This window comes from Podarcis cretensis, assembly GCF_951804945.1.
Source record: "Podarcis cretensis genome assembly, chromosome: 14".
Taxonomy (NCBI): domain Eukaryota; kingdom Metazoa; phylum Chordata; class Lepidosauria; order Squamata; family Lacertidae; genus Podarcis; species Podarcis cretensis.
This window is the reverse complement of record NC_137183.1, coordinates 38,302,686-38,328,263: the sequence shown is the minus strand read 5'-3', so window position 1 is coordinate 38,328,263 and position 25,578 is coordinate 38,302,686. Positions and strand designations below refer to the sequence as shown.

Sequence of the window (25,578 nt, the reverse complement as noted above, 5' to 3'; positions counted from 1 at the left end):
AACAAATTACAGAGAGCTACCGTCAATTCTGCCACCTCCTTTGGGCCAGACAGCAAGAGGCCCTGGCCCGCCCAGAAAAGCTCTGCTGGGTGGCACAATAAAGATACAATGGAGTTCACTGCCACTAGGTAGGCTCAATGATGAGCTCTCACCAATGTTCCATTTCACTGAACCTGAGTTTTCCTACGCTGGTGTTTGAGCCATCTCCCAGCTTGTTTTCTCACACTAAGCTCTGGAGAATACCATAGAGCCAAGTGGGCTCCATGAAGCGGGAGAGGGTATCTTATCCATGGCCTAAACCATTCAGATGTTGCAGAGGTCAGCAAGAGCTTTGACTGAAGTGCCTGTCATAATAGCTGGGAAATTTCTCAGTCTCATCTGGAAACCCATTGGATCTATCAACCTAAAAGGTCCCTTGGCTCTGCAAAGGGGGAAAAGGTGCTGAAATCCTAAATATCAACAGGAATATCCCCTACTTTCAGATCACTCTCTTCCTGTTCAGCTGAAAATACAATGTCCAAAGTGTAGCCTGCCACATGTGTTGAGCCAGTGACATGTTGGGGCAGTCCCATGCCAATCAAACCAGGATAAGTATTTTTGAAGAATTCACTTCTATTTTCTCACACTGCATATCTGGGAAAGTACTTTCTGACCGTTCTGCTGTGTGCATATAGAAAATAATGGGATGTTAATGAAAACATAACCTGTGCCCAAGCATTAGAATACCTGTCTTGATTATCTCCATTCTTTTATCAGGGTCTATTTGTCAGCCACTGTGGTGAGAAGCAGGCTACCTCGCAGATCTGTGGAGGAAAATGCTTTTCTGTTAATGTTCTTTTTTGTTTACATTTGGAAAAGGATAGCAAACATCTGTTTTCATTGACCCTGATGATTAGGCAGTGTCTTCTTCTGGCAGATATCTAACCCCAGTCATCCTCACACTTTCTTCCATTTCTCCAAAAAATATTCCTTACCTCCTCATTATTCTGAAATATGAAGACATCAACTATTAAGTGTTGGACATGGGTGGTCAGTACAAAGTGGGGAGTGAAAGAAGAGGATTCTGCTTTACAGCTCCTATGAGAGAAATGATGGCTGACATCCCAGAAAAAAACAACTGGTTCTATTGCTAATAAAACACAAAACTGCATTGTTACTAAATTCAAAGATTTGCATTTCCACACAAAAGCACTTGCCTTCATCAGAACTGTATTTTGCTTTACGCTTTGACAAAGCACATGCTGATCTTTCAGGCAGCTTCAGTACCTTCACACAGGACTATGAAATTTACTATTGCCTTGAACTCTATAGTGCAGGTATAAAACTTGTTGTGTAGTGAAAACAGCCTTCAGTAACTACAAATGCAGTTACATCACCGGCTCATTACAAGCTTGTCCAAGAGCCATAGTTTGAGCACAGAATGGTGTCAGATTGTTTCTCTCGAGAGATAACTTAGAGTAGACCCACTGAAATTAATGAGCCCAAATTAGTGTGAGTAAGGCTAACATTGGATACAACCCTTTGTTTGCAGACAAGGCAGCATTCCTGAGAACTGCTGCTTCCAAATAATTCACTGAGAACTGAACAGTTAAACAGATTAAAAATTCAAGATACATACGCAGTGACATTTTACTTCAAAGTGATTTTACAAAACCTCTATCACCGCAAGGTAAGTTAATCGCATATTCCATTCATTAGCAATGGGTGCAGAGGTTAACTTGCACTTAATTAGAATTAATTTTAATTTTACTGGAATAAGGAAGGCATATTATACAGCATCGCTCTAAACATTGTATCATATAGCTATGAACAGTAGTTCTTTATGCAGATTTTGCCAGTCTCACATCCCCTCTTCCCCCAAACACTTGAGCAGGAAGCATCTGCAAAAGGGAATATATTCTGGGAACGATGAGGCGACATATCACTGGAAACAGAGGATGTAAAAATAAAAACAGGAAAGCATATTAGGCTAATGTTTAGAATTCTGCTGTCAGTCAGATAAAGGGAACTGAGAGAAATGGGGGAGGGGGGAGAAGCATTTGATGTGAAGCAAATCCGTGAAAAGGGAAGAGGGGACACCTTTCATTAAACGAAGCTTGTATGTAAGAATGAGCTTCCTTGTCATGAATAATTGGGTTGCCAGTTCTAATGCTCAAGCTCAGCTTTCCTTTTGAAAAGGGTGCAAAATTCTTGGCAGCCAACTAGAGTCACCCTAAAAGCAAAAAAGTGCAGAAAACCAGCAAGTAAAACAACCTCAATATTCATAGGAATTTAAGGAACATCTTGTTATTTCAGAGCCTCTCATGAAAAGGACCAAGGTGGGGGCTGAGCAGGCTTCTGCATGTGTCAGTAGCACTTCCATGCTTCAATAGTCCCTAATCATGATTACAATTATTAGATCATCTTAAGTAATGGACAAAGCTCCCTGGCTCCATAGGTCTCAAACAAGCTCATATGGTCATAGCTATTGAGTTTTTTCTTCTCTATAACCTCAAAGGCAACTATCCCAGTCACATGCTTCGCTGTCTTACATGTAACTAGCCAAAGCAAATGACATATTTAGGGACAGCTGCAAGACTGCTGCACTATGACCACACTGAGCAAACCTAGCTTGATAACTGCTAAGGGCTACCCAAATGCAGTCTAGATAGAGCATGTTGCTAAGGCCATACTCACTGATCCCAATATTCAGTGCTTTCTTATGGCCATCTCTAAGTTTCTTAGGACAGAATTTGAATCTGTATATTGTTATGACACTAATCTAAACTCAAATTTAGCAAAATCTTTCCATGTTTCTGTGGAGTCAACAAGTACATTCAAGACCTCTTAATTGCCATTTGCCTTTTTGGTCTGACCACCTACCTAGACCTTAAGACTGGGTGTCCCTTTTTTCTTTTATCTGTATTATCTGGAAAACTGTCTGTGGACAAACACTGGCTTCCTTGGCCTGACGCAAGATGAGCGCCACACCCCAGTCATTTTGACTGGACTTAACTGTCCAGGGGTCATTTACCTTTACCGTTATCTGTATACCTGGGCTATTATATATAAATTAATATAACTTGTGAATAATTTTGTATACAACTCTCTGTATGTGTTTACTGTGGCTGCAGCCAAGTGGAAGCCGTGGTGGACGTTTGGCTTCCGAAAATTGTTCAGAAACCGGAACACTCACTTCCAGTTTTTGATCGTCCGGGAACCAAAACATACGAGTTCCAAGGCGTTCGGCAACCGAGGTACAACTAATTTCAAATTATCTCATCCCCCCATACCCATATATTAGGAAGGTTTCCTAATATTTTTTTGTATTCTGGAACCTTGGGGGCTTCCTCAAACCTGCCAGCACTCCCCACCCCATGCTATTTTAGTTCCAAAAGGATCTACACTGAGAGGATGTTTACCATTAACAAATGGGATCATTAGGTCACCCATATCAAGTGGGTCCAGTTCATACACAGTAAATAAATTAATTACACTGCAGCATCTCTTAATGTTAGGTTTAAAATGTTTAAACAAGCTGCATTAATATCACAGCAGATATTCTACCATGATTCTCTCATGTTTCACCAAATTGTTTTGTTTTGTTTTGTTTTGTTTTGTTTTGTTTTGTTTTAAGAAACTAACTTTAGTTATAACATCTCCTATTTACCTGGTATATGGGAGCTCTGCTATTCAATTTCCAAAATCTTGCAAATATAATTCTAGCTGCAGTCAATAATTTGTACATTAATACTTTGAGGTTTAATATCCAACAAAATCCAGCTGACCGATTTGGTTTAGGTATGGATTTTACATATTTATTATCTTTATAGCCATTTTCCAAAATTTTATTTCACATAACCAGCAGATGTAGGAAAATCCATACACTGTACTATTTAGCTTGGCATTCTGAATTAACAGTAAACAGGAGATCCAATATTTTAAGATCTAAACTTCAGCCAGCATCCTGTACCTCACAAAAGAATGTACACTAGAATTGGACAACTAAGTCTTTCACATAAATGTTAAACTATTATCCACTATAGATAGATATATATAGTTCAATAGCAAGAAGAAAAGTGTTGTTTCACTGAAGATAAAAGCAATCCTCCACAGCATTATTACAGGAAAAAAGCCAAGGGTGCTAGCTAGAAATTTTAACACCCATACTTAGAATACATAGTGCAGGTGCTAAAGGTTAGACTTCTGTCAGAATGTTTTAACACTGTGTACAGTTTGTTTCAGGCAGATTATGCTCCAGGAACTTAAACCAGATGGCCACAGGCTCGTAATTGCACTCCAACTACATTCATCTCCTTCACCTATACAGCAGTTGACATGGCAAACCATGAGCCATTAATTTGAGGGTGTACAGAAACATCAAACCGTAAAAGCACATGTAAGCTGAGGGATAGTGAAGGAAAGACATTTATTGTGTGGGTCTGCATTCACATTACTGCCTTAAGGCACACTTGCAAACCCTGGTACTATGCCTTTTCCCTGCCTTTGTGGGCCTTCCTTCACTGGACCACAGCCTTCAGCTGTCAGTCATGAGCACCCAGAGCAAAAACATAAAAGCATACCCCAATACCCCCAAATAATAATCATATCAGCCATCCTGTGACAATTAGGCTAGATAGCTGGTGTGACCCCCCCAACCAAGTCTTTGCTATGCTACATCTTGCTGTGAGTGCTAGAGAACTCACTCCAGCTACAAAAAGGCTGCTGCAGAACAAGCTGGAACAATCTCTTGGGTTGGGGTATTGCCTAGGGCTTTCGGATGGGGGCTCTGCTACTGTTTTGAATACCCCAACTGTTTAAAATGTTTTAAATTGTTCTTAAATGGCTTTAACATGTGGGTGTTAAAATTTGGAGGTTTTTTCCTTTTTAAATAAAGGTGCATAGGATGTGCCTGAGAAGCGAGGAGTAGTGAGCAATCACAGTGGTTTAGGGCAGAGGGAGGTATGCTATGATGGATGGGTGGGAGGGGCCAGGTAAGGGGCATACGGCACATGCAGTCAGTGACTGCATCATGTGCCAGCCCCTCCTCCAACCTGGGGAATTGCAGTTGTCCTATCAGCCAGACCCCAGGTCTACTGTTTCTGAATGCCAGATCAGCTCTGAGTAAGAACTCTCTCATGATCTGAATATAGATGAGGAGGCCGTTCTGGTCTGTATCATTGACACCTGGATGGTTGAACAGGACGGAGTGGATCTCATCCAGCTGTGCCCACTTGAGTACTCCTGGCAGACTTGAGGATCAGGGAGGGGGAGTTGCTATAGTCTATATAAATTCCCTTTCTCTCTCCAGGCTCTTGGTCCAGTTGGGAGTGGAGGGGGGGTTAGAGTGTGTGTTCCTGGCATTGGATAGTTGGGACAGATTATGGATTCTACCACCTGCCTTGCAGCCCTGAGCTCTCCCTGCCTGCGCAGAAAGTCTTGGTGGTGTTGAGGACTCTCAGGCTGCTGAGTCTATATAAGGGTGTTGAGCAGCGAGCAGAATTGAGCAAGGAGTTTCTGAAGCTGAGCACAGTGAGTAATGCCTGCAATCTGGCTCAAAAGAAACTAGCTGAAGTCCACCTGGTGGTAAGAATGACTGTAAAAGATGGACTAAGGGTAAATGGCATACAAGTTAAATCGTGTTAAGAACTACACTTTGTGAACCAGATTTATGTAAACATCTGTTAACTGTCATTTAAAGATACAAAGGCCGGCACTTCCATGAGGTGAGGTCAAATTCCCAACCCACCCACCCCATTGCACCGCTGCCAGCCCTGCACACCCATACCATAACTGCTGCCACCACAGCACCCCTGCTCTCAGTGCTAACACTGCAGAGCTGGTAGTGGTGCAGCCATGACAGCAGAGGCAATGAGGGGGCCTGGATCTGCAGGTGTCAGGGTGTCAGGAGGGCAGCAGTGAAAGGGCATTTTGCTAGAGCATCAAAACATCCCAGGCCACCCCTGAAGAATACAATGGCCTTATTACAGCAAACATAAGTCTTAAATGTAACCAACTGAAGTATAGATTAAGGCTTTTGTAAACAGAATAATATCAATTTGTGGCAGTGGTTAGAAGGTTTTGAATGTATGTGCATGGTGGGAGTGGGAGAAAAGTAGGAAACACTCCACAAGCATTGGTGAATTAGAGTTAAATAAAAGCTGGTTCTCCATATATAAAGAAACAGCAGACTCACCATAGTATTATTTTTACTCATGGGAGTCCATCAGCAAATCATTCCCATGAGTTATTGCAAGGCAGTAAGGATGTATTTCTATGGGATGCCTCCAGATTTTAGGCACTCATGTCTGATTTGAATTAGGCATGGGCATAAATCCTACCCAGAGGGGTGACTTGTAGAAATGTTATTTCAAGTGCAAATTGCATCATGGAAAGCAGTCCTCATCCAATAAGTGTCTGCAAGGGTAACATGCCCTTTCAATTATGGTTTTTGTTTTAAAAAGGGAACATCTCTTCCTGTATTGATATCACAATTCAAAATGGTAACTTTGCTGCCTGTATTATAGCATTAAAAGATGCTACCTGTGATCTATAACAGCAGTGCCTTTAACATGATAGGTAATTCAGTTCAAAACAGAAATTAGCCACTGACAGCCTCTACATCATGTCTAGCCCCTAGCTGACAACCCAGGAGGAGGAAGAGGAGAGGCAAGAACTTAAGAGCTGACCATCACCTCCTAATCTTGCCTTCTCTTCTCTAAGTTACATCCCTCTCCTTCCATTCTGCTACAATCTCTCTCACACTAACAACATCCTGAAAATCAGTTGATCCAGAAGCAGTACATGAACTGTTACTAGGCAACTCCTCCATTCTCTCCACCCCAGAAACATTTAATGTTGGAGGGGTGAAGGAAACAACAGTGGCTGGAAGGGGCAACAGGTCTTTGCTAGGGGGGAAAAAACCAGGCATAGGAAAGGGAAAGCACAACCTGCCACCTCCACTTACTACTTAAGATAGCCTTCTAGGGGTTTTGCCAACTAGGTTTTTTTTAAGGGGAGGGTTACAGTGCAGAAAAGTACTGGTGTTGCTTATTCAATAGAAATCTGTAGTAACACCTTGATAGTCTAAACCCTGAGCTCTGAACAGATTTTAAAGCAGGACAGCTTCTTTTACAACAGAAAAGTCATTCACCCTTAACGGTCCATGAAATTCCTATGTTACAATGGGCTCAGATAGGAGCCAGCTGTGGAGCAAATTGCAAGCCTCAGTCTTGAACTCAAACCAGCAGGACCTGACACTACAGAGCAACCTATTTAATATGTTAAAGAATGTGCTTTTCTATGGGGGGGGACTTCCTGGGGTTGTTTTTAGTTATATAAATAAAGTAATGTAGTAAACCACTTTTGGAGAAACTTACCATTAGTGAGAAAACATCAAATATTGGACAGCTCTTTCTGGGACCACTTGTGAGGCTCTACCAAATAAAATCATTCTTCTGTAACAGCAAGAACATCATTCTATGAAGATAGCATTAGATGCCACTTGGAGATGCAGCCAGATGTAATCTACAGATAAAGAAGAAGAACATGTTTTATACAGCAACTCTCATTACAATGCTCCTAAATCACTGACCTTTTACTTAGCTTCAAGAGAGAGTGGTAATAATTCTTAGTATTTACATCACACTTGCAGTGTTCAAAGGGCTTCGCACATGTAGTCCTGCTAAGCCTTACAATAAGACCAAACGGTATTATTTGCAAACTGAGAATTGGAGTGAGATGTGAAGTGGCAAAGGTCACTGAGTAAATTCAACCCTAAGTGTAGAATAGAATAGTGAATTTTCAACTCTTGGCTATCACACATTGGGCAACAGATTCCTGCATTGCAGGGAGTTGGACTAGATTACCCTTGTGGTGCTTTCCAGCTCTATGATTCTATTAATTTGTCTAATCCTCTCTGCTTGGTCAATTATTTCCACCACAGGAAGGACTAGGATCATCAGTCTTATCAACTCTAATGAAAAAGCATTATTCACATAAATTTCTACTAGAAATGCCAGAGAGTCCAATGACCTTGTCCCTTGTGGGAATAAAATAGTCATTTTCCCATTAGGGATTCTGAAAGTTGAAGTCCCAGTGCCCTCCCTAGCAGGAAGTGATGTTCCAAAATGGAGCTGGAGTATCCTACCACCCACTTCAACTGTCTTCCCTGGCACCACAGGTAGGTTGTTGGGATGCTAGCTAACAAAGGAAGAAGGCACAAGAGGAGAATGCAGGCTTTTTGTGGGCACGCAAAAAGACTTGAAGTTATTAGAAGGCTTAACTTGGGTGCTTGTAAAAGTGTGAGATTGTTTAGCTCGGGGTGTCCATGCAACCTTTATTTTATTTTGTCAGAAAGCATAAATTAAGCACAGTTCCTAGTACAAATGACATGTCTCTGGGTCTCACAGAAATATGTCCCCTCCTCAATTTTCATTATCAGGCTACCACAGCTATTAAAACGCTGCTTGATTTCTGAAGTATGTTCCAGGGCTCCCTCTGCTTGAAAGCCACCCGGTGTGCTGACTGTGGAGAAATGCCCTCTGCAAATTCTTTATCATCACTTCTTCCAGAGGTAGGCCATGGCTCAAATTAAACCCTGCTACTTGAGAAATTAATTCCTTACCACCTCCCTTCAAATTCTCCACAGAGTCACTACCTTGCAATTCCCTGTCCCAAGAAAACCATATGCTGATAATTACTGCACAACACCCAAGCTCTGAAATTATCATTGCAGCTGGCTCATAAAAACAATTATTACAGCTCTAAGAGGAGCATGAATTTAGTCCTGCTGAATGGCATATTTCTGAAGATGTGAACTTTGTACATAAGACAGCAGCTTATATGAAGATGAACTTTCAGTACATTTCATGCTTTCTGTAGTGTAGCTAGTTACTTAAAGGCCACCATTTAGTCCTCTTACATATATAACTTCAAGGATTAGAAGGGAAAGTACACAAAGTACCATCAATGATAGAAGCAAGGTGATACAGTACAGAACCAATGCCACCAAGCTCTAAAGGCCTCTTCGCTCAAAATGACTTTAGCAAACTATAGTCATGTTCTGACTGTGGAGCTACGCAAAGCAATCTTTACTAGAAATACGTCCTACTAAAGCTTACCTCAGACAAGTGTTGTATACGACTCAAGGCACTATGTTCATTAAAATACTACCATGACAGTCCGATAGCATGCATACCTAATTGCAAGTAACACAGAGACCCTATGCAAAGTTGGCACACCTAAGGCTATTGACTGCCTCCTATTTCATAAGTCCATCCATATTGATCTTTCAGGAGTTGCTGCTTCAAGTTGCACCACCATTTGGGATGCAGTGGGTGGTTAACACAGGGCACAACCTTTTCAGCAGTACCTGTCAGGCCTGGTCGTTGTCCTCTTCAGATCACCACACAAACGCTTCTTGTTCTTTTATAAAACTTTTTATTGCGTATTAACAAAACAATCTTATAAACAGTTCTTAAATATTATTCCTCAGAGTCACTTATTTCAGATACCTTCTGAGCTCTGCTTCTCCATGACCAGCCACTCTCAAAATGTCGTGCCCTTCCCTTTGTTTTCCCGCTCTTTTTTCTAACCTCCTGGCTATAGCTGGCTTGTATCTGAGCTAGAACTTAACCCTTGCCTTTCCTGGAAACAGCCGGTCCCTCCCTCTTGTTCCTCCTGTTCTCTTCTATTAGATTCACTGCTCCCCTCCCCCCCTTGGGGAAAGCTTTCTCCCTCTGAGAAACTGGAAACTTCTAACTCTTCCCTGACAGTACCACCAAGGCTGTGAACCTCCCTGGAGGTTAAAGCAGGGGGGTTTTCAGAGCCTATACAACCTGCTCAACATCTGTGGGACTAGTTTTTGCCAATTTCACTCCTGTTGAATTGAGCTGTTATTCTCTGTCTTTAGTTTCTGCTTATCAAATGTCATGTTTCATTGTTTCGATTATTGTTTTTCATTTTTATTGTGGATTTTTGCTATCATTGTTGCTATAACAATTCATTTCATTTTTGTTGGCCTACTTTCTGACAGTACAGTACAGTATGGGTTTTGCTACTGCTTATTTTATTAACTGCATCCTGCAATTCTGTTTCAGTTCATTTTTATTTCCATATGAGCTAAAAGCTGTATCATCATTTCCAGTGCAATCCTAAGCATGTTAATTCAGAAAGAGATCCCACCATATTAAATGGGGCTTACTCCTAAGCATGCATAGGATCTGAGCCTTAGGCACCATTCCTAAGCATGCTTCATAGGGAGTAAATGCAACTGAACACAAGTGGACTTACTTCTGTGTAGACATGCAAAGGACTGATTTGTAAGCTGCCTTGTAAATCAAGTTGGATATATAAATAAAATAAACTGATTAATTGCTAAATAAATTAATGACCTTAGGCATAATTAATTATGCATAGAATTGGGTTCAAGTCCCACCAACTTAGGTGGAATTTACTACCAGACAGATATGCATATGGGTGCAGCCTAAAATTGTACTTTAAATGAGGCTTACAAAATCATCAAAAGGTATTGAATCCAGATTCATAAAAATGTACTAGCCCACTTACGTATTTACTGACCCATTTTATATTTGGCCCGTCATTGCATAGTGATCTAATCTGCTGCTATATTAATATTTGAGAGACAACAATAGCTTAAACAAGATAAAACAGTAACTCATTTTAAAAGCTATTCTGGTTTATTGCATGAAAGAAACAATCTTACCTGCCACAGTGTCTAGGTATGCAGCTGCTTGCAATACAATTTTAAACAAGCAATCAAAAATAATGGAAATATGTCTATCAACATAACATTTCAAAGAACCAGGAAGACACAACCAAGTTTATTTGGTGGGCATCTCACAATGAGGTAATACATACCTCATTGTGCCTATAATATTTTAGAAGCTCCACTTGCATGCCAAGAGTCATCAAGATGTTAAGGTGCACATCTATTTTTATTCACATCTCAGTTTCCAATTAGAGGCAATTTGGTTGGGGGCCCATAAGTTAAAAATAGTCATCTCTAATGATGCTTGCAAACCCATTAGGAATATTTCCTCCCCTAAAAACCATGCAATTTTGTTTTCACAATTTTTCAGTAACATACTTGATTCCTAGTTTCCCCACTCCCACCATTTTCTGTCCTTATTAAAAATCCATATTTTGACTATCCCTTATACAGATATCAGTTGTGCATTAACCCCCCTGGGCTGCATTGTTTTCTGCTCTCACTACTGCCAGTCTAGCAACCCACTGATAAAGCCTCTTATAATCTGCCTTTTGGAAATCACTGTAGAACTAGAATGGGCAATATCTACTGCATTTGCAAAGCTGTTTTAGAAATTTTGGTTTCAAGTTATATAAATCAATAGAAGACATTATATTCAAGTTTTTTAAACTAAAAAATGCTTTGAACAGTATGCCAGATCTCTAAGTAAAAGGAACTAGAGAGTAGACACTCATTTTTTTAAAAAGCAGAGACACAAATTGCACCCTTTTGTACAGACAAATTAATTTTGTCCTAATATCAACTCTAATCTCACAGGTTCTAGAAGTAATAAAAATAACTTGCAAAAGCTGTTTCCCAGAGGTAAATGTGGGATTAATGTACACACTACAAGCAACAACACTCCCCCCCCAAAAAATGTTTTACTAATGGGGGGGCAGCAATTTTCTACCTCCACCAACTGCCTTAATACCCTTGAGTTCAAATAATGTCATTGAAATATAGCAAAAACTGGCAATGACAAAGCATTGCTGAGTGTGAATAATAATAATAATAATAACAATAATAAAATTTATCATTTATACCCCGCCCATCTGGCTGGGCCTCCCCAGCCACTCTGGGCGGCTTCCATAGAAACCAAAAATACAGTAAAATATCACACATTAAAAACTTCCCTGAACAGGGCTGCCTTAAGATGTCTTCTGAATGTCAGGTAGTTGTTTATCGCTTTGACATCTGCTGGAAGGGCGTTCCACAGGGCGGGCACCACTACCGAGAAGGCCCTCTGCCTGGTTCCCTGTAGCTTTGCTTCTCGCAATGAGGGAACCACCAGAAGGCCCTCGGCGCTGGACCTCAGCATCCGGGCAGAATGATGGGGATGGAGACGCTCCTTCAGGTATACTGGACCGAGGCCATTTAGGGCTTTAAAGGTCAGCACCAACACTTTGAATTGTGCTCGGAAACGTACTGGGAGCCAATGTAGGTCTTTCAAGACCGGTGTTATATGGTCTCGGCGGCCGCCCCCAGTCACCAGTCTAGCTGCCGCATTCTGGATTAGTTGTAGTTTCCGAGTCACCTTCAAAGGTAGCCCCACGTAGAGTGCATTGCAGTAGTCCAAGCGGGAGATAACCAGAGCATGCACCACTCTGGCGAGACAGTCCGCAGGCAGATAGGGTCTCAGCCTACGTACCAGATGGAGCTGGTAAACAGCTGCCCTGGATACAGATTTGACCTGTGCCTCCATGGACAGCTGTGAGTCCAAAATGACTCCCAGGCTGCTCACCTGGTCCTTCAGGGGCACAGTTACCCCATTCAGGACCAGGGAATCCTCCACACCTGCCCACCTCCTGTCCCCCAAAAACAGTACTTCTGTCTTGTCAGGATTCAACCTCAATCTGTTAGCCGCCATCCATCCTCCAACCGCCTCCAGACAATCACACAGGACCTTCACCGCCTTCACTGGTTCTGATTTAAAAGAGAGGTAGAGCTGGGTATCATCCGCATACTGATGAACACCCAACCCAAACCTCCTGATGATCTCTCCCAGCGGCTGTATGTAAATGTTGAAAAGCATGGGGGAGAGGACAGAACCCTGAGGCACCCCACAAGTGAGAGCCCAGGGGTCTGAACACTCATCCCCCACCACCACTTTCTGAACACGGCCCAGGAGGAAGGAGCGGAACCACTGTATGACAGTGCCCCCAGCTCCCAGCCCCTCAAGACGGTCCAGAAGGATGTTATGGTCGATGGTATCAAACGCCGCTGAGAGATCCAGCAGAACTAGGAAACAGCTCTCACCTTTGTCCCTAGCCCGCCGGAGATCATCAACCAGTGCGACCAAGGCAGTTTCAGTCCCATGATGAGGCCTGAATCCCGACTGGAAGGGATCCAAATGGTCCGCTTCTTCCAGGCGTGCTTGGAGTTGTTCAGCAACCACCCGCTCAATCACCTTGCCCAAGAATGGAAGATTTGAGACTGGGCGAAAGTTGGCCATCGTGGCCGCATCTAAAGATGGTTTTTTAAGAAGCGGTTTAATAACCGCCTCTTTCAGCGGGTCTGGGAAGGCTCCCTCACGGAGGGAAGCATTCACCACCCCACGAAGCCCATCGCCCAGTCCTTCCCGGCTAGCTTTTATAAGCCAGGATGGGCAAGGATCCAGGAGACAGGTGGCTGGTTTCACTCGTCCAAGCAGCCTGTCCACATCCTGATGATTGACTTCATAACCATTCTAAGCAAACGGCTTACAAAACTGTAACCCAGAGTTCCTTAGAAGCTTATCAGAGGTCAAATAATGGCAACTTCCTTGAATGACAACTTGTCTGCAACAACGCATCTCCTCCTCCAACATATAACGTAGTTGCAACTGAACCAAAGCACAATTCTCTGACATACTCTCATTGCAAACAGATAGTGAGGAGGTCCAACAAGTCTGGTCAGTACCCTATTTAAAGTACAGTAATCCTCTACATTCTACAACATTCCAAGGTCAGCAAGCTAGCAAGCTGGTCAGACAACAGCCTGGTAGCACCTTGGTGCGCAGAATTCAGCAGAGGAAGCAGGCTAGGCTGTGAGGCAGAAGCTGGCTCAAACTTACCCAGTCAACTTGATGGCTGAGGATTTGAACTATGTTATCCAAAATCCTAGTCAGACACTCTAACCAATACACCATACTGTACTAGTTTTTTTAAAAATGTCAAATGTGCAGGGATTTTATGAGAAATGTTTAAGGGTTCCCTTAAGGAAGTTTGAAACCCCCTGATCTAATTATCTTTCACATAGTACATATAGAACTTGTTTATCTGTGGAAGTTATACAGGCAACACAACAACAAAGGTCATCAGGGAGCTCATAAAATAATAAAATACAGAAAACAAATTTCAGCATAAAACAGTCAGCAATCCAGTTTCACAGCATAACTAAAAATACAGAAGAGATAGGCAGTGGATTTAAAAGTGAATACTGCAGGTTTTTAAAGGCCTGAAATCATCATCATCATCATCATCATCAGGTACCAAAATGACCATAAAGGAATCAGCAGTCAAGCCTCTCTATACAGGTGGTTCCACAACAAAAAGCTACCTGACTCATATAATTTGGTGGAGGCACCTGGAACAGGAGCTTTGAATAATATCTCAAAGTCTGAGTAGAAATATATGAGAGGATTATCTTTCAGTTACCCTCATCCTAAGCCAATAAGGGCTTTAAAGGTCAAAAACAGCCCTTTGAATTGGGCTCAGAAATAGACTGGAAGCCAGTGCAACTGATAAAGCATTGATACAATACACCAAATCAATCAGACCCAGTTAAAAATCTTCCAGACTTATTTTTTGATGCCATATTCAAAGGCATTCCCATATAAAATAGACTGTTTAATTTGAATGAGAGGTAACTGTGGCCATGCCATCTACATCCAGGAAGATTCATAACTGGTATATTAGCCACGGAAAATAAAAGGTGCTTAGAGTCACAAAGGCCACTTGGGCCTCAAGTGATAATGCTGAATCAGTAAGCAATCCTTTCCAGAAAAGGTTAACATTGCTCACTTGGGTGGATGAACCATCCACCAGGGGTAGACCAAGTTTCACCTTATAAGCCCTCATCCTAACTGTTACTGAACACACTCTGCAGTTCAGGAGACCTAGAACCTCACCTAAATTTGATGTGGAAAAAGAGATAAAACTGGCTCTCACATTGGTGGTGCCTCAAACCAAATCTTGGGATGAACTCTTCCAACCGTTTTGTGCAATTGTTACACAGTTAGAAGAGTAGAGATTCGTAGGGCATCCCAAAGCCTAACTGCCAAGAAGTCAAGAAATGGTCCCCAGCACCAACATCTGGAATCAGTTATCCAGGTAGTAGCAGAATCACCACCAATGGCACCTTGAACATCCAGCTCAACTAGTCTACTGATAATTCCATGGGCAATGCTATTGAAAGCTACCCAGAGATCCAAGATAATAAATACTATTGCTATTGTTAATATTCTCCCTCCCCCCCCAAATTTATATCCTACCCTGCTTCCCAAAGAAGCCCAGGGCAGCAAACACATTAATATAATTACAAACACTAGGTAAAAACATTCCAACATATTGTACTCTCCCCATCATTCATTCCCAGCTAGATCACCCCACAGGGCAGCCAAGGCAGCTTTTATCCCACAACCAGCCCTGCAGCACAAGTGAAACTGATTCAGAAAAATCCACTGGTACCTTAACTGGGAGCTACATCATTTTTTTCTTCCATACAAGTTTCATTTACAACCACAAACTAATTATCCTCGTCTAAATTTCTCATCCCTTAAAAATTTATCCTGGCATATTATCCATAACGAACAAAAAATATCTTTCTAGTGGCCAGAGGCATCTAGAATTCAGGTTTCCTGATTCTGGCAAATGTCTAGCTGACATTTGATGACTAAGAGAAAGGCCATGTTTTCTTTGCTCTTTGCAGAAGCAATGAAAAGTGTCATATCATAGTAACTCTAGCTAGGCAGAATTATATAAAACTTTTCAAGAACACTCTTGACACAAGCCTTGCAGCAGAAGCCTTATTTAGATGCTATGGCCAGATTTTATGTACTAAAAGTTGTACTGTATTATATTACACTAACTTTTACCCACAGAAAACCCACTGAAATGGGAAACTAACTTACTTTCAGTGGATCTATTCTCCATATGTTAGCGGAATACAACCCCAATATATTTTACAGAGATTCCCTTTTAATAAGTAGGTGCAGTACATTTACCTGCCACATGTCTGTATCAAATTGTTTTTGTTTTTTTTTTAAATTACTTACTCCCTTTCTCAGTTTAATCCCAGCAGCCTGCAATATTGGTTAGACTGAGAGGCAGTGACTGGCCCAAGGTCACCCAGTGAGCTTCATGGTTGAGTGGTGATTTGAACCCTGGACCAGACAGTCTAACCACTTAACCACACTAGTTCTTAAGAATGTTTACTTTCTTATCTCGTCACCCAGAAATTGCATAAATGCTGAGAAAGTCATTAAAAACAAAAATTAATCCTCTCTCAGTATTTTCACATTAAGTACTACTACGGTGTAATATTTTAAGAGAAATGAGGGAACCTGTGACCCTCCAACTGTTGTTGGAACTCCCATCAGCCCCAGCCAACATGATCAGTGATCAAGGATCATGGCAGTTGCAGCCTGAAACTATTGGGGGGAGCACAGATTATATGGCCCAGCCTTATAAAGTCAATTTCAAGTCATAAACTATTATTTCCCCAAACCATTACATGTATATCACCTGAAGTGACAGCTTTAATTGGTCTCAAAGCAGCAGGTGAATTGACAGACACAAAGGTGAGAGGTGAGAAGTACTTGACAAGATGCAACCAGTTTTTTTGAGACACAATGAAATTCTATGTAAACTATATTGTAAAAGTGATGAGTTTTTTGGTGTGATTGAATGAGGTGCCCTAATGTCAGAGTGGTAAAGAGTAGAAGCATCTGTGGATACCATTAGGAATGTAGGAAGCTGCTTTACACCAAGTCAGACCATTGGTTTATTTAGCTTTATGATGCATATACTGACTGAAAGCATCTCTCCAGGGTTTCAGGCAGGAGATGCCAGAGCTGAAGCTAAGGCCTTCTGCATGCAAAGCATGTGCTCTCTTACTCAGCTATGGTTCATTCATCTGAGGTACTCTGATTCAGAAGAGATACAGAAGGGTCTAGGAATGGAGGGTAGAAACTGGGTCTATGAAAACAGTAGATAAGAAGGCAGCAAGCTAGTGGGAACCAGGAGGGTTTGGGAGATTAACTCCTCCATCTGGCCTCTTCTTCAGTCCTCTGAAGTGTCCTGAGAAGACAGAAAGGAGAACTGCATTTGACCTGGAGCTGCAAATAGAGGCATAGCTAGGGGGCAGGGTACACTGGTCACCGCACATCAGAGGGTGGCACTTACTGTAGGGCCCGCAGCACGCCCGAGCCACACATCTCTCCTGGGAGTGACGCAGTGGCTCGGGCACCTGCTGGCTCTGCGCTGCCCAAAATGGCAACATGGAGCTCGTGTCTACCTGATGCCTCCCCCTCAGCCACCCTACAGCTGAGGGAGATGCGGCGGACAGACTCATTGTAGGCTCCGTGGCGCACCCTGCCCTGACACCCGAGCGGCTAGCTATGCTGCTGGCTGCAGAGTTGAGAAACTGCACTTCATTTTGAAATAGCCAGCTTGACAGTTGACTGCATGCATACCTCTAGTAAGCACTTAACATCAGTATTTTCCCAGGTAGATGGGGGGGGAATACAATCCTAGATTAATAGTGTAATCCTATGTACACAGAAGAAAGTGCCATTGACATCAGTGGGGCTAGCTTCCAGGTATGTTTGTCTGGAACTTCAGCTTTGGATGTTTCGCACAACAAACTTAGTACTCTAACAACATTACTGAACTTAACCCTAGGCCCCTACATCATGGGCTGATCCCTGTTCCCACTGTCATGGAAGACAGTCCTGTTACAAAAGGAGCTCATCTTTCAAGGAGCTGTTTGAGATGCACAGCCTTGCAAGCCAACCTATATGCCAAGGTTAGCCACTGTGGTGTACTCCAGAAGATGTGGGGATATAGTTTCCATCATACTTGACCACTGGACCTGCTGGCCAGGGCTAATAGGAGTTGTTTAGCACAACAACATCTGAAGGACACCATGATGGTTACCCCTGATATAGCCATTTTGGCCTACAAGTCATAGAGGCAAAATATGTGTCAACCACTATTAATAGTAAATGGGTGTTTTCTAATTAGGAAGGCACAGAGGCAACTCACCTCATGGATTAAAAAAGAATCTATTAGTCTAAAATATTTACTGTGATTACTAGTGAACCTGTTCCTATTCAAGCTAAATAATTTCAGTGCAAAGCCTATTTTATAAATGGATAATTAAACCTTCCTTAATGGGAACTTAAAATAATGATGCTATCTAAGGGATGAAATTCCCAGCACAGTATATGTCAATTCATATACATAATACACTATGGCTCTTGACTGTTCAAATAAGCAGATTCTGTTAGTACAGAAGAAGCAGAGCAGCAAAAAAGCATTACAAGAGCATTAAGTCATCCTGTTTCATCAGTGTTTTGCTACCCAATTAGCTACTTCAAACATAACAGGAAAATCTCTCTTTGAAAACCAGCAAATATCTGAAAAAACAACACAGAACTATTGAAGAGGCACAAGAAAATCAAAGCGATCAGAGGCACAGTACCTGCTGAAATCAGCTTCTGGGTGCAGAACCAGGGAATCTACATTCCATTTTAGGTACAATAGGGGTGTTTGGAGATGCCTGCTCTTCTAGCCCTTTCTAGCTCTTGCTTCCAAGTACGTGCATGTACTCAATTTCTGTTTTGATTTTTTAAAAGGTTCATATAATTCTGGTCATCTCTTTCTCTTTTTCCCTGTTCCTTATTAAACCAGCAAGCTTTGCTCACTTGTTCCATGAGCTCCGGACAAGATGTTCCCCACTGAATATTTGGACAAGAAAGCAGGAAGCCTGCCTTCTCACAGGAGCCCAAAGGAGCATTCCAACAACACAGACCTAATTGCTGGGGAAATGGAGAGGGGAGAGGGAGAAAAACTTCACACTTTCTGGGTTTGGGGGCGTACACTGGTGCGGAGAGAAATGAGATAAAAGAAGTGGCTATCAACAGCCCGCCAAACCAAAAATACATAGTTGCTAAAAAAAAAAAACCCATGTAAAATGCTATGGCTGCGGAAGGAGAGAGGTTTCCAAGGGATTAAAACAAGTATTTCTCTGCTTCTCTCCAAAGCTTCTGCAAAGTAAACCAAATCGCACACAGCATGAAAGTAAAAGAATTTACACAGAAAGGAAATGCATGTACTTAGTGCCAAATAGCAAGAGCCAAGGCACACGCAAGCAGCATGAAGCAGGCAAAGGGGATAACCAGGCTTGCTGGGAAAGAGAAGAAAATTGGCTTAATATATTCAACCACTTAAAAAATGCCCAAGGATCAAAACGGCAAAAAAAAGAAAATAAGGTACACTCCTGAGCTGTGAAATCTACATCAACTGGAATGCTTTGGAATGAGACACAAGCTATTAAAATAAGCAATATGGGGCATCTATAACAGTACAGTACTTGCTTTTTCAGAGTCCTGGATTTTAGCCTTGCAGCTACATGATTTCCAATTGGTAAGATCTCTCCTCCTCCCCCCACTCCCCCCCCCCAAATGCTGGGTGAGGAGGACAGATATCTTCTGTGGGAGGGGGAAAAATGAAAAGTTTTTTTAAGCCTTTGTTAGATTTCAACAGCTGGGCAATGACTAGAAGCACAGAGGGGCATGGCATGGCTTTGGGAAAACAGCAAGCAGGGTGAGGGAAGAGAGTGGAACAGAGACCATGGAAATCCAACATGTTTGACTGCTGTTAATGCCCCAGGGACCTAACAGAAATCTGGCTAAAGGGTTGGGGGCGGGGGTGATCTGGCAAGCAAAATACCGGTACATCAAGTGCACATCTAGTGGAGACTCCATGAGATATGATGCCCTGCTGGGCACCCTGCCAAAGATGCTAATAGTCAAATGTGGGCTGGGAAATAATGACTTTGTGACATTCTCCATCTCTCTCCTTCACATATAGGTTCAGAAAAGCAGGTTTGTGCCACTTAGGCCATAGTCACCAGGTTCCAAGCCTTGAACATATTGCCCTCACACTGCCACCTCAATGAATTTGGCTGCTGCACCATTAAGACACTCTGCTTTTAACTCACCTACTGACAAAACTTAAATGAGGGGTGGAGACTTTCAGGCCCACAGGCAAGATGTGGCCCTCCAAGGCTCTTCCCCTGGCCCTGCTTTCCACCTTTTTCTTTCAGCCTGGCTGGAGCATTTTATTTACCTGCTTTTACATTTCTGTCCCAACTTTCCTCCAAGGGGCTCAATGTTACATACACAGTTCTCCTATTTTATCCTAACAACAACCTTGCGAGGTAGGTTAGGGCTGAGAGTCGCTGATTGTCCCAGGGTCACCCAGTGAGTTTCATGGCTGTGTGGAGATCTGAACCCTGGTCTCCCCAGTCCAACACTCTAACCACTACACCGCACTGACTCTTGAACTCTGATAATGCCTCTTGCTTCCATGGATGGAGGATAAACAGAAGTGTACAAGCATGTGTAGCAAGCCGGCCTGTTGTACCGAGGTAAAAATTCACATTCTTTGCTCAGCTCACATTTCCCTCAAGGCTTGCCCACCACTGGCATTTCCCCCCCCCCCCAAAGCCTTGGGCTTTAAAAGCTTCCCCACCCCAAGGCTCTGCCCCATAATTTATTTTGCGTTAACAGGTCTGCCGAAACGCACAAAAAATACTGGAAGACGACAGTGCCTCTGAACATGCCCAGAACGCTTTCCACCACAAAGGAACCAGGGACCTCCTCTTGAATCACGAAAAACGCAAACTCCAGCCTTGGCATCCCTACCTCCAAGCTCATACCTTCTGCTTTCAACCAAGAGGAATTAGTATATTCTGCCTTGAGCGAGAGACCAAGGACGCCTCTGACCATGTACAGAGCGCTTTTTCAGGAAAGCTGAATTTAGAACCGATTTAAAAAGGCAAAAAAAAAGCGGAGGGGACAGTAGCACCATCCCTCCCTCCGGGATGAGGGTTCATGGAAGCGGCAAAGCCTATTCTCGCTTTCCCTCAGGCGGGTCTGGGGACGTGCAGACTGAAGGGACGGCAACATACCCGCTGGCACCACAGACTCCTCCTCCTGCTGCTGCTGCTGCCGCTCCTACCGACTGAGGAAGAATTCACGGGGGGCGACACCCACCGCCTCCTTTCTCCATCCCGCCCGCTCCAGCCGTGTTGGCGGCGGCAACAACAGCTTTGCGGGCATGAGGAGAAAACGAGGGGAAGGGAAAGAGGCGCGCGCGGCCCGGCCCCCCTCGCTCCTCGGCCCGCCCTCAGGCCCGCCCAGCGCGAGGCAGGGGGCGGTTTGGGCGGGAAACTCTTCTGAGGAAAAGCTGCCGCTGCCGCGGCTGCCGTCCTAATTTGGAAGAAGCAGAAACACCCCGCGAGTGAGCGCGAGGTGGGCTTCCAAGTAAGCATGCGCGGAGCTAGGGGGATTTGAGGCTGCCGTTCTACGCATAGGAGAAAGCTCAGCTGAACTCCCTTTGGGGGGGGGGGCGGAAAGGAGCGCAAAAGCTGTGGCTGTGTATATGGCGCGGGGTGGGGGAACAGCGGAGCAGCTGTGCTTAATTGTTATTAATAACGCGAGGCTGCAGTCTTAAAAGCTGCCTTTTCTGCGGTTGGGTGTAAGCTCCGTCTGAACTTCGTGGAGCTGGCTTCTGAGAAGGCAGAAATAGGATTGCAGTAACAACAGGGCCAAGGCGGGAAGGCAAGATTCAAAGGGATGCTCTTCGGCATATTAAATACTGCACTGCGAAGTGCGCATGCAGGAAGGATGTGGCTGAAAAGCTCTTGCACGTAGACCCCTCATGACAACCAGGAAATGGCTATGGGTACAGTTACTGCTGACCGGTGAAATGACAACTGCAGGTGGTCTGAAGTGGTGCAACACAAGAAGACTGCCTGCACTTATTTGTTTTATACCGTTTGTATCTTGGCAGGCTTTTGCTTCCAGCAGCTTCGACACAGCTTATATGAATATAGTAAGAATTAAAAAAAAAAAAAACATTTAAAGCAGCAGCAAATAAAAAGCAGCAGAGACAACAAGTACAAACTATTAACAGTCTGAAATGCTAATAAAAGTACATAAGATTAGTCATCCTCCACTCTTTACGAGAACATAAAGTTCTTGTGGGATCAGGCCAATGCCCCATCTAGTCCAGTATCCTGTTCTTACAGCAGCTGACCACATGAGTTTGGATTTTTGGATTTGATATCCCGCCTTTCACTCCCTTTAAGGAGTCTCAGAGCGGCTAACATTCTCCTTTCTCTTCCTCCCCCACAACAAACACTCTGTGAGGTGAGTGGGGCTGAGAGGCTTCAGAGAAGTGTGACTAGCCCAGGGTCACCCAGCAGCTGCATGTGGAGAAGCGGAGACGCGAACCCGGTTCCCCAGATTACGAGACTACCGCTCTTAACCACTACACCACACTGGCTCTGAGAAGCCTGCAAGCAGGACCCAGACTTTTCCCAAATGAATTCTACCCACTAGAGAGAATTTCCCCCATCATTACCCACACTGCTGAGATTTTCAGCACCTATCCATTTTGGATGTTACCAGCACCTGAAGGAACTCAATAGTGGCTGGGGCAACCCATTCAGATGGGCGGCATGCAAATGTTGTTGTTGTTGTTGTTGTTGATACAAAAGCCTTCCTTCAAGCACCTGGATAGTCATAGAAGGCTTTAAGCATAAGCACCAGCACCATAGAAACAGCCTGGAAGCTAATGAAGTTCTTTCAACACTAGTGAGATAAATTTCCATCAACCAGTCCCAATGAGTATCCTGACAGCTGTGTTTAAAGTAACTGTAATTCCTGAATGCCCTTCAAACGCAGCCTCATATATTACAGTAGTCAGTCCTTGATAGCTGTGGCCAGGCTACCGTTGGTGAGACCTCAAGTGAAGTTCTTGTCTCAGCTGATGAAAGGCACTCATTTGGAAAGAAGTGGCCTTTGGTTAAAATGAAGTGAGTGCCCAAAATCTGAACAGTGGACTAATTCAGCTAAATTCATTGTTACTATTTTAATTTATATCCCAACCTTTCTCCCGAAGGAGCCCATGAAGCAAGGGATATCCAGCACACACCCCTCTAGATATCGCTGGACTCTAGCTCCCATCTTCCCTGGTCATTAGCTGTGCTGGCTTCTTGTGAGTCCAATAACATTTGGAATGGCTACTTCTGTGTGAAGTACATATTAAGATACAAATATAAGTTTATGATGTGCAGTTGCCATCAGGTAACTGGCAGTTGCTATCATAACATAACTGGTGTTTGTTGGTCCTTTTCATTCTTATTCTAATGTTTATGCAGAGCAGAAATGAGGAACCCATGGCCCTCCAGATGTTGCTGGACTACAGCTCCCTTCATCCCTGACCAAGTCCCATCAGTCCCAGATAGCATATTCAGTGGAGTTTAACATCATCCAGTGGTCACCAGATTCTCCATATCCAATTCAGACATTAGTCTGAGGCCAATGGAACTTATGTGTTTCCAGCTAAATGGGCTTAAGAAGCAACAATGGAATTATACTTGATTGAAAATTGTGGGTAGTAGCTATCTGAATTAACTGGCAGCACATTCAATAACATGTGTTTATTATGTATTTTCCCATGGGATTGCATTGACCTATGAATACATGAGAAACATACTTTGGGATATATTTATTCTGAGCTATTAGCCCAAGCAGTTTTGTCTGCTCCCCTGCCTATCCCCCCTTTAGGGCAACAGCACTGCAGAGTCACTGTTCTCATATTTTAAGAGACTACATTTATTTTAAGAGACTACTCTTCTAATATGTAATCAATTTGTAATTGTCTAGGTAATTTTGAGTTTTAATCCAATCCTCTTGCAGCAGCTCTTAACTTTGCTGCTTATGCAAGCCTGAGGGGGAGGAGCAAAATTCAGCAGACCAGGTAGAGAGGCTGCTTGTTACCTTTGCTTCACCTGATCTATTAACCACGCTCTTCATCCTACTGCATATCTTTTGCATAATGCATTAGCAAATCATAAGTGTTTGCAAAATCAAGCCCAAAGAGTTTCTGCGTGGCCTGTTGTTCCAGTTTGAATTAATTGATGAAAAAACATAGCTTTCTTTAAATGGGTGTAACTTTGCATGTGAAGAGCCCTTCAGAAAAAGTAATCATAATAATAATAAGGTACAAAATAAACTTGGACTGAAGAGGGAGTACAATGAAGAATACAGTTCTTAATGCAACCATAAGCAGCCCACAGAGTTACCACAGATTCCACTTACGGTATGTCATTAAATGTAACCTTACTATGCAATGGGCCTGTGGTGGTAGACTGAAGCTGCACACTGAATTCTTACCCTGTTAACCATGATACTTAAGAACAGCATAAGAAATAATATCCCAATAAGGACCATGATACAGGAGTGAATATAACCAAATAAAAAATGCCCATTTTATTATTCCTGGCTTCTTAGCAGCTAACTTTTTATGTTTCAACAGCAAAAGAGGATATACAATATTTGCAAAAATGGGTAAAGTGGTGTTGGTGGAAGTTTAAATATTAAATATTAAACTACTTTATATATACTCCCATTTTCAGTGCTCTACAAATATTGAAGATATCATGTATCTAATAAGACAAATATTAACACACAGGCTTGATACTGTTGGGAATGCTGATATCCTCATAATATCAGTAGGATGAAAGAAAAACTAGCATTCAACGTCCATATATTTAATATACAATTCTCCCATTTTGTAAATTAAAATGTTTGCAATATATTTAATATTAATATTTAATTGGTATTTTTTCTGTAAACAAACATGTATGTATACAGCAAAACCAATATTGCTAATAAACATTTATGTAAATAATTAACTACATGTTACCAGTAATCAGACTTTGATTTTTAAGGCTTTAAGAGGGTTTTTTTTAATGTTGCCCAGGGCCTTGTGGGCTGGACCTCCCTGGCATCGAACATTCAGTGTGTGATTTAAGGAACTGAGAGCCTCTGAATGGTTGGCAGTTCTAATAAATGGGAGTTGGTAGTCACTGAGGAAGACCATTGAGATTTGACAGCTGAGGGGGAAAGTACTTCTGAATGAGTTTTCCTGCAGCCAATCGGAAGCCCCGGAAACCCCATCGGATTTTCGGCTTCCAAAAATAATTTGCAAACCGGAACAGCCACTTCCGGGTTTGCGGCGTTTGGGAGCCAAAACGTTTGAGAACTAAGCTGTTTGAAAACCAAGGTACGACTGTATTTTATTTCTCCTCAAGTTACCCCGTTTTGTTCAGCTTATCCAGTAAATAATTGTTATGAGTTGGAGGGGGCAAGTCCCCCTAAATGCTTAAATTTAGTAATTATAATAATTTAGCTAGTATTTGGAGTATTAAAGGAAGATGCCAGGTGCAGTGTGAAAATACAGGCTATACCGGGTTTTCCTGTTCAAGAGATGGCTAATAGAGAGGCCATTAAGAAACAAAGGGATCAGAGTACTGGGCCATTAAGAGCGATTGACAATGCAAATGCTGTCCTTCTGTGAACAGAGACAGTAGAATTGGGAGGGGGAGGTTGTCAGGGTTACAGGGGTGTGATGTCACCACAGGAAAAAAAATATCCTTTTGCAGAAGGTTTTTGAAAAAGTGAGAAGTAAGGACAGGCAGCACTCATTGCAGGCTGGCTGGGAGGTGCTGCACCCAGAGAGTGGGGAGCATGGCTGGCTTCTGCTCTGGAC

At 42.8% G+C, this 25,578-nt stretch overlaps 1 protein-coding gene and 1 long non-coding RNA gene across 8 annotated transcripts in view; one reads left to right on the top strand and one right to left on the bottom strand.

Moving 5' to 3' along the window:
• LOC307202410 (ankyrin repeat and fibronectin type-III domain-containing protein 1-like) overlaps window positions 1-21,079 on the bottom strand; it is a 363,651-nt gene extending 342,572 nt beyond the window's left edge. For 2 of the 7 annotated variants that reach the window (XM_079952309.1, XM_079952316.1), the window contains exons 1-3: window positions 20,927-21,079; window positions 7,359-7,506; window positions 727-803 (exon numbers count right to left, since the gene is read on the bottom strand). The gene's annotated coding sequence lies outside the window, so the exon portion shown is untranslated. Of the gene's footprint in view, window positions 1-726; window positions 804-7,358; window positions 7,507-20,660; window positions 20,698-20,926 lie in introns of those variants that run through there. The other 5 variants (XM_079952317.1, XM_079952313.1, XM_079952314.1 and 2 more) reach the window with 5 other exon arrangements.
• Window positions 21,080-21,150: 71 nt separating this feature from the next.
• LOC307202469 lies at window positions 21,151-24,929 on the top strand. The gene is made up of 3 exons (XR_013832888.1): window positions 21,151-21,281; window positions 22,924-23,059; window positions 23,183-24,929. It is a non-coding gene; the product is annotated as an uncharacterized lncRNA (long non-coding RNA).
• The last annotated feature ends 649 nt before the right edge of the window (window positions 24,930-25,578 follow it).